Genomic DNA, 15751 nt, shown 5'->3' with positions numbered 1-15751 from the left:
CTTGAAACAAAGGCTTGCTTTCCCTCACCGTCTTATGGTATTTTCTCCGGGTGATGATGTGCTCTCATGACTTCTTCTCAACTGCACTTGGCAGAAGATTTCTGGATTTTTCTTGAGCACATTTGTACAACATGAATACTGAATTACATTTCGAGGATTATGATTGCATAGTCGTTCTATGCCTGCCGTTACTTATGATGATTATGTGAACCTAAGAGCGTGCCATAACTACGACTGTGGTTTACGGTTTTTAGAATTCTCCATGAACCAGTATTAGGCTATGTTTACACAGCAGGCAGATATATATATATTTTTTGCCCATTTGCAACCCATGTCTGACTTTTCTGTGGATATCTGAAAGGGCCAATTCTAATCCTTTCGTATGTCATATTAAAATAAATATGTATTTGTTTTTTTTCTTTTGAAGAATGTTACATTTTAACAGACCTTAAGGTCACTGATGTGAAGTGTGCATCATAATTCATAATTATTAGGTTCGTAAACAGTCCCCAACTCTGCGATGTCTACACTCTTCTGTGCATGCAGGTCGCTTTGGAGTTGACAAAGAAGTCTCATTGCGGTTGTATTTAGTTAGTAGTATAATGACCACAAATGCACAAGCCCTTTTCCCCCTAACAACTCCTCCTTCCCTCTTACACCTCCCAAAAATAGATTTCAGTAAAACTTTGAATTGGACATCAAGATCTGCTGTGTGAATGTAGCTGTAAGATGAGCGTATATATGGTATTAAAACAAGCAAAAAAAAAAAAAAAAAAACCCAAACAGACATGAAAACCAACTAAGTTAAAAAATGCCAAAGTCTACTTTTTGGGCCCAATTTCTTTTTCTTACATTATTCTGGCAGTTAGATTTTTGCACTGTATGCCCCTTATGTTCACCCTTAAAATCCATCCAAAGTTCACTCTAATACCAAAAAGATCTAGTTTGTGACCTGATTGGAACTTATTTTTTAAAGGAATGAAGCTTCTGGTATTGAAATTAACCCTCCCCCCCTTTTTTTTAATGTGTCCATATGTCACAACAGCAGACTCTCGTATCCTCTGCCTTCTTGGTAAGCAAACAAACAAAACCTGACAAGCTGAATTAGCATAGCTTGATTTGTCATTGTACCCGCATGCAAAAGAGAAATGGCTGAAAGGCAAAAATTAGAGTGGTTTCTCCCACACACGTCTTTTCACAGACTTTCCTAATCCAGCCTGTCCTCGACATGTCTTTTCACTGTAAATTGTGGGAATGAGAAGTGATGGCACCTGCTCACCGATGCTGCCAATGCTTGAAACTCACACTTACACAGACACATTCAGACACATTTTTGCATATGACGCAATCAACATGTCAGAAAATCTGTGAAAGTAGCCAACAGTGAAATGTACAAAACGATAGCTCAGTATTATGTACCATCAGAACAAATCCGCTGGAAAACCATTTAAATGCCTCTGAATCTGGGTGACTTTCTCCCAAGACTATACTGACTGGCATTCAATATTAGAAAATTGTTCTGTGCAACTGAAATAGTTCAGATGTGCTTCAGTAAATTTGAGTATCATAGAAAAAGTGAATCTTCTATAACATGTAGATGCTCTACTCACAGACTGATTTATTTGAAGTGCTTATTTCTGTTTACCTCGATGATCGTGGCTTATAGCCAATAACAACTCATAATTCAGTTTACTGGATTATTTGGGTACTATATAGGAACAGTAAAAAGCCATTTTATACATGCATTTTGACCTAAACAACAATGGATAACATTGCTCTCTTAACAGTTGTCTAACAGTCATTGACTCTCCGAAAAGAGGACAGGTCATGATAGGGTCAATGTTCAAGAAGCTATATGATCACAGAGAATTCTATTCACACATTGAATGGATGAAAAAAATGAGGTAAAGGCGCACAATTGGGATAACCACAACTTTGAGAGGCTTGTGTGTCAAAACCCCTTCAGTTAAAGGAGATTCATATGATTTGGACTGTATTTGGATTCAGAGGTCTATGTTGAATATAGTCATTGGATTTCTTAAGGCCAAGGAGGAAAAGGACCGAACTGTTGCTCAGTGGTCCAAAGTCGTCCTTCCAGATGAAAATCCTTTTTGTGCACTTAATTTGAAAATCTAATTCTCAGAGTCTGGAGGAAGAACAGAGAGACACCAAATCCAAGTTGCTTGAGATACAGTGAGAGATTTCCACAGCCAGTGATGATTTGAGGAGCCGTGAATTGCTGGTCTTGATCCATTGTGTTTAATCTAGTGCAAAGTGAGCATAGCCATCTATCAGGACAGCTCTTGGAGATGCTGATTTTATTTTCCAGTGGAACTTAGAAACACACTCCCAAAAGTATCAATACCTGCTTTTTTACCATGGTATCATTGTGCCAGATTTGCCATCCATCTGGCCTGACCTAAGCCTGACAGAGGATCTATGGGTATTTATCAAGAGGAAGATAAGAGACACCAGGTCTAACACGGATGAGCTGAAGGCCATTTTAAGCAACCCGATCTTCCTTAATATCTCAGGAAAGCGACAGATATTACATTGATTGATGCCAAAATTCATGCAAAAGATGCCCTAGCCAAGTAAAGATATTGGTCTTAGGTAATATTTGTGTTATGTAATATGTAATATTTTTATTAGCTTTAAGTTGCAATCATAACTAAGGGAAATAAGCACTTGAAATGGATCTGTCTGGAATATGTTTTACTTTTTGAATTAAAATACATAAATAAATTAATCTTTTGATGATTTTTCTAATTTACTGAGATGCACTGGTATAATTGTCAGTATGAAATTTGTTAATTTCATTCAGCAACTTTTCAGGCTGTGAATAATTTAAGTCATTACAGGTGATTAATTAAACAATGCTTGAAATTAGGTAGAAAATGAATAATGGTAAGAGGGGTTTAATTCCCGACCTTACTCAATTTTTAATGAGCTCACTTTGACGGAAACTCCATTTTATAAAAGGAATTATGGACCCGTGTGAATCTGGCAGATAATTAAAGAACTTATGTTATTATCTGAATCTCAGCACGTATGCTGGGGGGATGAGGGAGGCCATCAAGCAAACAAGACGGGATGGATGTTTAGAAGACTTCCCCTTGCAGTTGATAAGCTTTGAGCGTTGTGATAAACAGAGGCGAATGCATTAGGAAACCCAGGGGACTGGTAATCTCAGGAGGAATCATCAACTTGTCATAAAGACTTTTGCACGCCGCGGGAAGAGCACAGACGCTCACGTCAGAATCAAAGTTGTGCAGAAGAGAAATGAAACGAGTTAAAAACATCAGAAAGCAAAAGTATAAGTTAGCTTTTTAACACAATACAACTTAACAAATACATTAAGCTCTGCTGTGGCTTGTACATTGTACTCTCGTAGACATTTCCAACAGCTTCCTTTCTGCTGAGCCACATTTTTTGGGGCAGGCACAGCTCCAGTTAACTGCTCCACTTTTCTCGGGAAACTTGCAACATTTCGAGTGTCACTCCCTAACACTTGTGTGCTATTCGGAGCTTGGAGGCCTTGGTTACATTTAATTACAGCGGGTAATGAGAGAAGACTTTCAGACTGTGACTCATGGAGTATTTTTAGATCTCCATCTTGATTATCTAACACATCGCTGGTGTTGATTCTGTTACAACTTTGTTAGAGGACTTTGTACCCTTACATGATTAAAATTAATCTTAAAGCATTACTTCAATTGGTCAATATTTATTTTATAAAGAAGCTCTCTGAATTGTGGTTGGTGAACATAATTTTGACTCGTTGTTTTGAAAGTCATGGTGTTTGTTAGAGAGTCCATATTAAAGTTAATATAAATGAGCAGCAAGTGGTTGGCTGGATTCTTGTGAAATGTTCAGTAAAGTTTTCTTAATCAACCTTGGTTAATGAAATGTTATTTTAGTTTGATTATCAATTTACTCACTGAGAAAATCACAAGCCATTGTGCTTTCTCATTTCCAGACTAAATATCTTGTTTTTCCCTTGCTCTAATATTGTGGGTCAAGCTTGACTTTTATATTCTAAAATTAAGCTTACTGAAAGCACTTTTAATTGGACAGAAAAGAGTGTCTGGGTCTATTTGTGGTCTGGTGCAATGTTGGAAATGCCAGCTGTCTGCACTGCATCAAAGCCTTGCTGGAACAAACCATTATGCTGCCCATCCCCACAGTTTGCTGAAATAGGCTTCATCGTTTACTGTGTCATACATAACCCTTCACAATTATTGGCAAGCCTTGTAAAGACATGTAAAATCTCCTTAAGATAAATCAACCACTCTTTTAATACAGCAGCATAATGTCATAATAATATCAAGATATTAATGAAATATTGAAATATATAGAAAAAAGTAAATAAACTAAATAAATAAAAATTTTACTTCATCATTCATTTGTACCACAAACAAGTCTTGTAAAATAAATTGTCAGGGAACTTTTAGCTATTAATCTGTGACTTTGTGGGCTAAGTAAGACATGGCAAAGAAGTTTTTTGATTTCTCTTAGCCACTCATCCAAGATGGGAAAGACAAGATAATGTGCCATACACTAAAGAATATGCTCATTCATAAGTCAGTCTGATAATCCATTAAAAACTTTCAGAGCTCTGGTTAGAAAAGTTTAAAATAATTAGACAAATTGGCAAACAAGACTGGATTTTAATTATTACCATGCAGGGAAAGGAGAGTAAGAGGCGTGTATTTCTGCATTTCCACTACACATGTTAAAATGTGGAGCTTTTTGAACTGGGATTTCAGCTAAAACTATGTGCTTTGGTCACATGACAGAAAATACAAAAAAACGCTATACAGTGTAGGAGAACACTTATGCTTCTTGTTTAGTACGGTATACAATCAGTGATGCTATGGGCTTGTTTTGCTTTGACAAGGTCATGTGAACTTTGCTAGACTGATGGCAGTATAGATATTTTGAAGTAAAAGGAATTTAAACAGAATTAAATCTGATTGCCTCCATCAGAGAAAAGTGCTATTATTTGATTATTTTACAGAATAATATCTTGAAACAAAACACCAACTCAACATTGAAACGCAAAGCTAGAAACAAAATCAGTCTTTTTCTTTTTCCATTTCGGTCCCCTGAACTATCCGAAACTTGTGGGTTAAAAGCACATAAGCAGAGATCCAGAACTTTTCATCTACTGCACGAGTGTCCAAATTGCAACTTGTGGGCCTTGGAATGACTTTGTGTGGCCTGTAGAACTCAATTCAAAAATATAATTTTTAATTGCCTTGCTGGGCAAATAAGGGACTTTTAAATTTTGGATCAATAATGTTTTACAGATTACTTTTCTATTCTGTGTTAGTTTTATATATTATTAACTGCTTTTCAGTTAATAAAATGTTGATTTTGGACCACATGGTAAGTTGTTTAGATTGATGTAGAGAAATTGTCCAAAGAGAAATGATCACGTATCACTTTTTCCTTTTGCTCTAACCTTATGAATTGTAGAATGAGAGTGCTGTCCAGTTTGCTAAAAAGGAGTTGCAAAAGCAGGGCTATCAAAAAAGGTCAGACTGGTGATTTAACAACTGTTTCTTAACATAGGATGTTTTATTGCTTGATAAATGTATAACAATTTAAGGTTTTTCTATTTTTATAAGGCAACATTTTGGCACTGCAACAACAAGTACATTGACACTGATAGGAATTATAAAATATTGAAAAATGTTGTGCACCATGAACTTGCTTCACTAGCCAGACCTTAATTTCACATAATAACTTGTAAAAGATTTTACAACAGCTTCAAAAGTTTTTGTTCACACATTTGAAAGAAGAAGCAACATCTTCTGGAATTATGAATGACAGCTGTGGCTGATCCAGGGAGCCCTGAGCCAAGTCCCGTCACGTAACGCATGCTCGACATGTCGGCGACCATCAGGGGTCCAGCTCTTCAAACTGCTCCTCCTCTTTGCTTTCTGCCTGTAGAGAAGCCAAGGGACAAGAGCAGAAACAGGGTGTGAAGACGGGCCCTCTCAGGACTTGAGGGGACATATTCAAAGCCAGCTGGTCTGGCTTTGAGGATGATCAATGGAGTGAGTGACAGAAAGGCACAGAAAGAAGGGGAGAGCTGTAGCGTGAACTAAAAGGCAAGATAAGGAAAGTGAATGCACACAAAGGAGGGAGGTGGAGGTTGCAGCAGACTGTGAAACTGTTTGTGGAGCAACAACAGGTAAGAAGCTGCTGTTACACAAGGTTTTGATTTCTTACAAAGGGTTTGAAGAAAAATATAATGTAGAAGTCATATGAAAAACTCATTTTCAACTTTTACTATTCACTAACAAGAATAAGTCTCGCAACCAAGTGTGTTAATCTTACTTACAACCTTACTTACGTCTTTATGTAAAATTTTAGGAAAGAAACTAAGAACCTGTGACGTGTTTCTGACATTGTGTGACATGAATATAGTAGAAATGTCAGTTTTGGAAACTCAAAGATGCAGAAAGAGGCAAGTGGTGTGACCTCATTGAAGAGCCTGTTGGTGGCAGATGTTAACACACACACTTCTTCATGGTAACCCCAGAAACAAAACAGCTAGGTAGCATGAGGGTTTGAAATTTAGCAAAAGATCCAACAATTCTTGACTCCTAAACTAAAATTGTAAGGTAGTCAGGGGAATTATCTCAGGAATTGTATAAATTGGAGTGTACAACTTAGAAAGAATCCTTAATTTTTACAGCATTCTGAATGATCACATTTAAACAAAGTGCAAATGATGAAAAGAACAGAGTAAATACATTTTAGGGTCTTAAAGGGCACAAGAACAATCACACTCCCCCTACTTCCTGGAAAGTAAAGAGACAGAAAGCTGCATGTTACAAAACTAGAAGCTCCCAGTCTAGCCACAAAACAGGAGAAAACATGTTCAGTGAAAATGGCAGAAAACCCGTGTGGAGTTTCCACTTTCTTCAAAGCTGGTTACTTCAGTAAGAAAGAGAAGAGATTCCACTATCGTGCTGTTTTTCCTCTCTAAGAATGCGAGTTATCTTGTGTAAGAAAGGCTCACACATCACAGGGGGGGAAGAAAACATGGTATGAGTTAGTATTCACCCACCTTTGCTATAACACCCCTAAATAAAATACATTGCAATACCAAGTTCTTGCAGAAATAATCTGTTCAGTAATTAAAGTTCCTTGTGTGTAAATACAGCTTTCCTCTGAAGGCATCACAGGTTAGTTAGAGAACATTAGTGAACAAACAGAATTGTGAAGGCAAAAGAAAATATAGACAGGTCCAGGGAAAAGGCTTACAAATCTCACACAGCACTGATCCATCTATCCAGCCCTTTTACCATCTTGATCTGTGAGAGATCGTGGAAGAGAGGACTAGTGCCTCGGACCATTAGCTGGGCAAGATGCGAGATAGTCACCTGAACAGGTTGCCAGTCTATCACAAGACAAGGCAGAAACAAGCAGAACACCCAACCATGCCTGCACTCTCTCAGACCAATTGACTTGGCAAGTTCTTAGTATGCTGGAGAAAACCAGAATACCTTCAGAGAATCAAAGGTCGAGATCATGCAACCTCCATGCACAAAATTCCAACCCAAGTCCTCCTTGCTAGAAGCTGTTCCATTATACAACCACTGTTCAATTCATTTTTCAAAAAGAGAGTGGCAAATTAAGACAAGACCATCCAAATGAACTGCCAAGGAGAGCATTGCTCAAAGAAGCAGTTAACAGGTCTGCAGTAACTCTGAAGAAGCTGCATAAATCCTTAATGTATGTTCGGATAATCTGTTGAAAGAAGTTAGAGTTGAGGTCAGTGGCAAGATTTGAAAAGCTTACTCAATCCAATATGACTGACATTCAGGTATTTTGCATAGAAGACACAGGAACATGTTTAGTTTCTGAATGTGTAAAGCTGGTCGAGACATGTCTCCCCAAAATCTACATCTGTAACTGCAGTAAAACACAGATCTGCAAAGTGTTGACTGAATGGGGCAGAAGGCGTCCCATAATCAGATATTTATTGATAAAAAATATTTTAAAAATTTAAAAGCCATATGCATTTTACCTTAAGCTCTAGTACTAGATTGTGTAAAATCAGAAGAAAAAATAAAATAAAATAGATTAACTTTTGTAGTGACAATGTAACAGAAATATGACAAAGTCTGAGTAGCTTTATAAGCCAGTGTGCAAAACAAATAGTCTGAACAAGCTGTCCTTCTTCAAGAGCCCAGTAGATCAGTGGAAGTAAAAAATGTGTATGAAAGTCTGTTATTTCAAATGCCATGTCTTTACCTCTCCTGTCAGAAACACTACTCCTTCAGGGCAAGTTTGATAACTAAGAATTACTCTTGCATGTTGGAGTTACTTAGATTTAGGATGGTAAAAATGTGAAGCACAAGAAAGGAGGAGAAAATGCTACTAAGGCACAACTTCTGCTCCTGTATTTTATGTCTTTTTTAACGCCAAATTGTAATTTGAAATCGAGTTGAATATCAATGATATATTGGGGCAAAACGTTTCCCAGATTTCTAAAAGGCACCCCAAATAAGCAGCATGAAAGGTTAGAGCATAATCCATCCGTAGAAATTGTTAATACCAAGAAGCTGCCTAATTTTCTCATAAGTAGAAGCTGCTGAGACCTGTGTGACCTATATGCATCTTACATTGCACAGGGGAGGGAAAGTAGCACTAATCAATGGCAAAAAACAGCTTGTTCTTGATCAAGATACTGTTCAGACCTCTATAATCTATATAGGGCCTAAGTGTTTCTTTCTGAGAATGTATTTGTAATGTAATGTAATGGTCACTTAAGCACTATGGGATATTTTTAACAGACCCTGTTGGAAATTATTGTAAATAAAGTTCAATTTAATGACTAACAATTAGATTTTTTATGAAAAAAGCTAATTTGGGTGTCCTCCCTGTGTTATAAAACAACACAAAACACTGACAAAAGATATGAGGCTCATTCATATCTGAAACAAGCTCAATTGTAGAAAAATGTGTTGTAATTCATATACACCTACTAAAAGTGTTGCAGCTACTTACATCTGTGATACGAGGAACGGGGAAATAAGTTTAAATTGAGGTTGGAATGAGACAAACGCGTGAGGCTGGATTATTTCTACTGACATGCTTGAAACCATGAGGCTCTGACAAATGGACAAAGTTTTTCAATATGAAATGTCCCCTTTACACAAGACATTTCTTTAATAATCTGTGAGATTTATTTAATCTCACAGATTAAATAAATACGAATGGAGAAAAGTTCTAAACTGTTTAAAGATTCTGTTAGAAGGCATATTTTCTTTTAGCACTGAATGATGAGGTTTAGCACATAAACAGTCCAGAGGGTGACCTTATGAGGAAGCAACATTGTGTAATGAAATTTTATTGAGGCACAGAAAATGCCCTGGGGCAGACACCTATGTCACCACCTCCTTCATTGTAGGATAAGAAATCTTAAGAAAAATATATTATTGACTTTTGATTTTAGTATGCAACCCTGTGATTATCACTGCCCCCCATCTGGATGACCACCCTTTAGGAAACTGTCTGAATGCACCCCTGTGATTACAGTGGTTTCTCACCCGCACCTGCTTTCACATACAAGGTACAGTGAAAGCAAAGGCAGGGCAATCTCAACTCCGCTGATCTCCCTCACACACGTGACGTGCTGCACTAATCCCGCCTTCTTCTGCTGATTGGCTGCTGAACAGACGCTGCGGATCAGTATTGGCCCGAGGATGTGGCCTTTAAAGAAAGTGACTGCTGTTGTTGGTGGAACTAATTACTGAAAATCCTGAGGAGAAACTTTGGAAAGTGAATGCCTTTACTTGTATATTTATATTATATTATAAATATCATTACATTGTAAAAATCAATTTAAAGTTATATTTTATATTACATTATATTTCAATAACATGCCCAGGGGGTACAGTAAGAGCTGCTTGTCCCGGAACAAAGGTAAACATTACTTTTATTCCTTTTTCACGTTTTTCCTCGGTAGAGTTTGCGAGCCAGAGAAAACTCCGAGGGAGGGGAGGAGGAGTAACGGGGGGAGGGCAGAGGAGGGACAGGCAGCTCGTCAGATGGGGAGGAGTCTCGCACTGACAAGAGGGAGATTGGCTTTTTCTGAGTTTGTCGGCTCCCCCTAAAATAGCAGTCAGCGTGTGAATGTGAACTGAAATTACGTTTATCCACTGGAGTCACCGATATAGAGTGTCTATATACAGCGACTGACTCGGGAGTAAAGGTGAGTAACGGAAATAGAAACAATGTTGCGGAGTGTGGCGGCGGTACTGTAAGCTACAGTCAGGGAGAGGGGAGAAGCGCAAGAGGGAGACGTAGAGTGGATTTGGGACACATTTTTTCACCTATCTATACCTGCCTTTTCACAACACTGTAAAACTCGTGTTATTTCACGCGAGTAACAGTGAGCTGTCAAAGCCATAAAATGTCCAAGTGAGAGGTTAAAGGGTGCTGTTGATATCTGTCACTTGTGAGAGTTTGGCTATGTTCATTACACACCGGCAATAAGTTCTCCTGTAGCTTCTTGTAAGACTTCCGAACTGTTATTATAAGGGAAAAATCCATCAGAGTAAGTCATCTTGTCCGCAAGGCTTTGTAAAAGCGTTGCTCAACAGTAATCACTGTGTATGTAATAACACCGTTGAGCCACTGTAGACCTGCTCACACGGTGACTTGATCGTGATAATAGAAGTTGTCAGACGAGGAGTTGGCTGCAAATTAGTGTGTTAATGTTATGCAGCTGGAAAAACATTCATTAAAACCACCTTTAAAAATAAAAAAAAAGTGCAATAAAGTCGGTTTCAGTGCATATTTGAGTTGATTTGACAGTATTATAAGAAAGTGGTTACTTTCCAGTGTGTTTTAGTAAGGTGACAGACCTGGTCCATCAGATTTGAACCTAATCATGTTAGTTCAAGTGAAGTGTGGCTGAAGTGATCTTTATATGATTAACTTCTCACTTGTAAATAAGGTCACACATTTTATCATCACAAGTGGGAAGTTGTAGGCTGTTTTTTTTTTTTTTAGTGAAGAGCTTCTAGCATGAATTTCTGTCTCCCCGATGACCTTAACCTCTGGCCAGAGAGGAGAGTAGCCAGCAGTAACCTGACCTTCTCAGAGGTTTCTAGTGTCAAGCGGCACACTACATGTCTTCTTGTTTAATGAACAGTTTTTATTTGAGATTGATCAAGAATTTTTCTTGATTGGCAGGTCAAATGTAAAAAAAAGAAAAAAAAATTGGTACTCATTTAATAAACGTATCAAAATTACCTTCCTCATATTTTGTTTTAATAAGTATGTAAGCTAAGAACATATCTATTGATGCACTCATTTGAGTTTATTAAAAATCTGACATCTGATGAAGGTTAAGGAAATACGCTTGAGTGCAAAAAACTGCTGCGATATTTTTCAGTTTTATACGTTATTGTCCTCGGGGAGATAAAAAAGGACTGATTAGTGCCTCTCTAGTTTTTATTCACTTGAATAACAAATGACAGTGTAAAATGCTTGTTTCTCAATTTACTTGTTACTGTTGGGATAAAAGTGCTTTTTGTATATGGTTGATTGTCGTAGATGTCTAAATTGTTAACTTTTAGTAATTTTATGAAATACAATTGAACAAGTATTTTCAGTGCATGAGCTTATTGAGAAAAATATATAGTGTCACATTACAGAAACATTTATTTGCTGTAATTTCCTTTTGTTAATAAAATAATTCAATATATTGATTACCATACCATGAGGTTAAAAACATTTAATTCTCACTATTTTGATATTTACACACAGGCTAAGCAAACTTTTAGATTAAACACAATTACAACAGGGACTCTGACGAGCTGATAAAAGCCAGGCTGCAGTCAGCTGCTTGTCATAAATGACATTAAACATTACCTTAATAAGAATGAAGTTGGAACTCTTTTAACTTTCTGTTTTTTGCAAGTGGAAGTTTTTCCAAACATATTAGTTTGTTTTCTTGTGAACAAGAGAGTATAGTGAGTTACTTGTGGCTAGCTAACAGGCAGTGCTTTGCTACTGTCTGCTCCATACAGATGGGGAATACACCTTTCACTTCTCACTTTGTAGGTGAGGGAAAATTGTATCCAACATGCAGCTGTCTGACAAAGCAGGAATAGGTAGGGGAGGGGCAATCCCATTGTGTGACTTTTTTTTTTTTATATTGTATTTTTCTTAAGTCACTCTGGCACTTTCTGTGGTATGTCAATTAAAGGACATTAAACCACAGGAATAATATGACATATCATTTTAGTGGATTTATAAATGCAGCTTTTTAAAACATTGGTTTTAATCGAGAATCTATAAAAAGCAAACACATAATCAGCTTCGGCAAAGCTAGTAAAGATTGTCATTTTTTACTAAGCCGTGTATTTTACACATACAGAGTGAAATCAATGACAAGTTCTTAAGCCACCTGAGTTGCTGCAGCAGTATTAACGCAAACAAGTTTTTACTGTGCTTTTTTTATGTTACCACTATCCTGATGGCATGCACATTATCATACCAGCTGGTTGCCAGTGATTTCTTAAGCAAAGCATTAAAGCACCATCCAATCTGCAGTCATTAGCTTGTGCGCTGCCCCAGGCCTCATCAGTAATGGGTCTTGTTGCTGATGATCTGCGTCACGTGAGCTCTTATGTCTAATGTGTGGATGAGGGGTACTTTTACTGGGCTGAGATGAATACTGTGTTAACAGTTTGTGTCAAGTATTAGTCAAAGGGATGACTGTAAAGGCACACAAGATGTTACTGTCACATGCCTGCTTTGAACTGTTGCACTAACTCCTCTGTCTTGCAGATAGAATTATTAGATTGCATCCGGCAACGTTTTATTAAACAGAAGATGATTTTTGTAGTAGATCACTAATGTTTATGAAACATCTTAGCCTTGTTATACATTTCATTTATGGAGTCCCTCCATGTCTCTTCAAATGTGTCTAATTGCTTGTCAGCATCTTTGCAAAAGTTCTCAGTCAAAAGGGAGGAATGAGAGGTGGTGATGGTGTGAGGAATGGGCAGCTGCAGCATCTTTTACCGCTCTCCTCGTCCCTCTTGAATCTCAGTGTCTCAGCCTCTCCTTCCAGGAGAAATGTGGAGTGTGTGGGCGAGTCGGATCTGCAATTAACGCCGGTTGTCAGAAAGAAAACGCTGGCGTTTACACCATGCCTCTGAATCACTGAGTGAAAGTCTTTCTCCTCCACTCTTCTCCTCCCAGGACATTTTTTTTCTTTTCCCAAGGAGGACAAAACACCAGAGAGCTGCATGCCAAGGATGCACTGAGTGCACAATAAGAGATAGATGCAGAACATTCTGGTCCAATAAAGAGGATAGTTTTTTTTTTTCTCTGACTGATTGGTAAGCCAAGATGTTCTTTTATACTGCAGCTTTAAAGAGAAATTAAAAACCCTCGCAAATATCTCACAGTGTTGTACAATGGAAGCTTTTTTGCATGTTATTTGAATTTCCTGCAAAAAAAAAAAAAAAAAAAAGAAACAATAGAAAAAAAAACCATGCTGTAGCATTTGGATAAATCTCATACTGCACATTTGAGCTTTTGCAGAAGTGAGCTTTATTTAAAAGTAAATACAACATTCAATTGTTTTGGTCAGATAATTGTGCTGTGAGACGCCAAATAATCACAGAGTTTGTGTTCTCCCTGATGCCAAATGTTCTCATCTTTCCTTTTTTTCTTTGTACGAGTCGTAAAATTAAAAGTTTTGGGCACTATTTGAACTCAAAATAAAACAAGCTGTCAGAGGAAGGATAACACTCGTTGTCTCTGTTTAACTTTCCTCTTGTTTAACCGGAGCGTCTTAGTAACATGAATCATTGTGTATTGGAGCTCCGTCATCAATATGGAGATTCCAGCGTTCCCCTGTGAGACCTGGAGGTTACATGCAGAATCTTGAGCCTGGCAGATAATGTTTTGGACCGCAGTTAACTGTAGACTGTTCCTTGTAAACAAAAGAGGGAATATTTTATTTTGATATGTCAACTGCCTTAGATGTTTTGCTAACAAATAGCTGATTTGTTGAAATATTTGTATGATTTTAGATTATTTTATAGCATTTATATGGCAGATTTTTAAACACTTATACAGCTGAATTCATATCTTATGGGTTGTGAATGCCACGCTTGTGGAGATATTATGGTTTGTTTTTGGTTTAATTTTGCTTGCTGGGTAATCCAGACAAAATAAATTACCAATATTCTAGATTGCCCAAATAAGGTGTCACATTGAAAATGTTTTTTTTTCTAAATATGAGAAAATGAAGGGGATTTTGTGAAACATCAAGTGTTGTCACAGCTTTGAAGTATTTATGTCTCTTCTGATACAATCCTATTTTGAATAGTGCATGTGTATTGGGATCTAGGATGTGGAATTTGCAGTGTTCTATTGCATCAGGACCGGTCAAATTATTTATGCTGAATGCCCCTATTTTTAAATATTAGTTTCATACACAAGGATCACCTAACCAGCTGATAGTTACATTTCAATGCCCCCAAGTGGTCAGGTAATTATTAGCCGACTTAATCAGAAAGTAGGGCAAGTCGTCATGTCGTGTCTAAGAAATCTGTTGCAGCCTGGCTTACTTAGGGATCACATAGCTAATGCTACAGTGTTAAACATGCAAGAAGGCAATGTTGGAATGTTATTTACATAAAGTAATGTGTCTTCCTGCACTACTAAGGTGCAAAGCCAATACACAATTGTGTTGTAGAGACAAAAAAATCCCCACTTTTTCTCATGTTTATAAATAGAATAAAAAGTTCAAAAACAGTGTCCTACAGAATCTGTAATGACTAAAATAATTCAGTTCAAGTTTGACTTGTCTAAAATTTGTAGTTTTCATGTATGTCTGAATTTAGGGTGAAACTACTGCCAAAAGAACTGAACATGCTCCTCTTGTGTTTTGCCTGAAAGTGATCAGCATATCCTTTTTTGGTTTAGTTTTTTTACCAGTATTTTTTATTTAAGCCAGAAATGTTCCAATGCAAATCAGATGTTTGTTTTAAATAGTGAAATAGCCCTTTATTTTGGGTCACATAGGAAGATACAGATTGGATAGTAACGTGAGTGTAGTTTGACAGCTGTGGTACATAATTTTCTCCTACCATCTCTAACAAATCTTTTCTGTCTTGGTATCTCAGTTATTTTAACCCAAAAAAATGTTTGCCATTCAAGGGAATATATTCTTTTTAGGAAACCAATGAGAAAAACTAAATAAATTCTCATGCAGAATGATTACTGATAGACCTAAAGAAAGAAATTAATTATAGTTATGTGGAAAGGTGGGACAAGTTGATAAACTCCAAAGGAGATTTGTTCTTTTCAACAGAATGGAGGTCATGTGGTTCCAGTAGAGTTTTGCTTTCTATGTGACTTCACATTTTGACTAAATTTACTATATATTTAGTCAACCAGTAGAAGGTTAATCCATACATTCTGGGTGCAAAGCATGAGGTACTCACCTTCCAATCTAACACTCACTTCTTTTTATCTATTGCTAAGATTGTTACTGTTTTAACAAAGACTTTTTTGACAACAGAAGTGTAAATCAGACTATATCCCTTTAGCTCCTTAAATGTATAACTACAGCTCAGTGGCAGCTCATAAACACTGGTAATTTTTTAATCCCTCTAACTGTCTGATGTAGGTTCAGAGGGTGAAAGCATTACTCGTTGAGGTGCTGTTTGTATAGCAGAACAGCCAGCAGTGACCT

The 15751-nt window shown here is 37.2% G+C and overlaps 1 protein-coding gene across 1 annotated transcript in view; it reads left to right on the top strand.

The window, feature by feature from the left end:
- The first annotated feature begins 10065 nt into the window (after nt 1-10065).
- The window catches only part of mef2aa (myocyte enhancer factor 2aa), a 73472-nt gene continuing 67786 nt past the window's right edge, over nt 10066-15751 (top strand). The window contains 1 exon segment of the mRNA XM_032583456.1: nt 10066-10237. The gene's annotated coding sequence lies outside the window, so the exon portion shown is untranslated.

Source organism: Xiphophorus hellerii, chromosome 2 (assembly GCF_003331165.1).
Source record: "Xiphophorus hellerii strain 12219 chromosome 2, Xiphophorus_hellerii-4.1, whole genome shotgun sequence".
Classification (NCBI taxonomy): Eukaryota; Metazoa; Chordata; class Actinopteri; order Cyprinodontiformes; family Poeciliidae; genus Xiphophorus; species Xiphophorus hellerii.
This window is presented reverse-complemented; position numbering and strand designations above follow the sequence as displayed.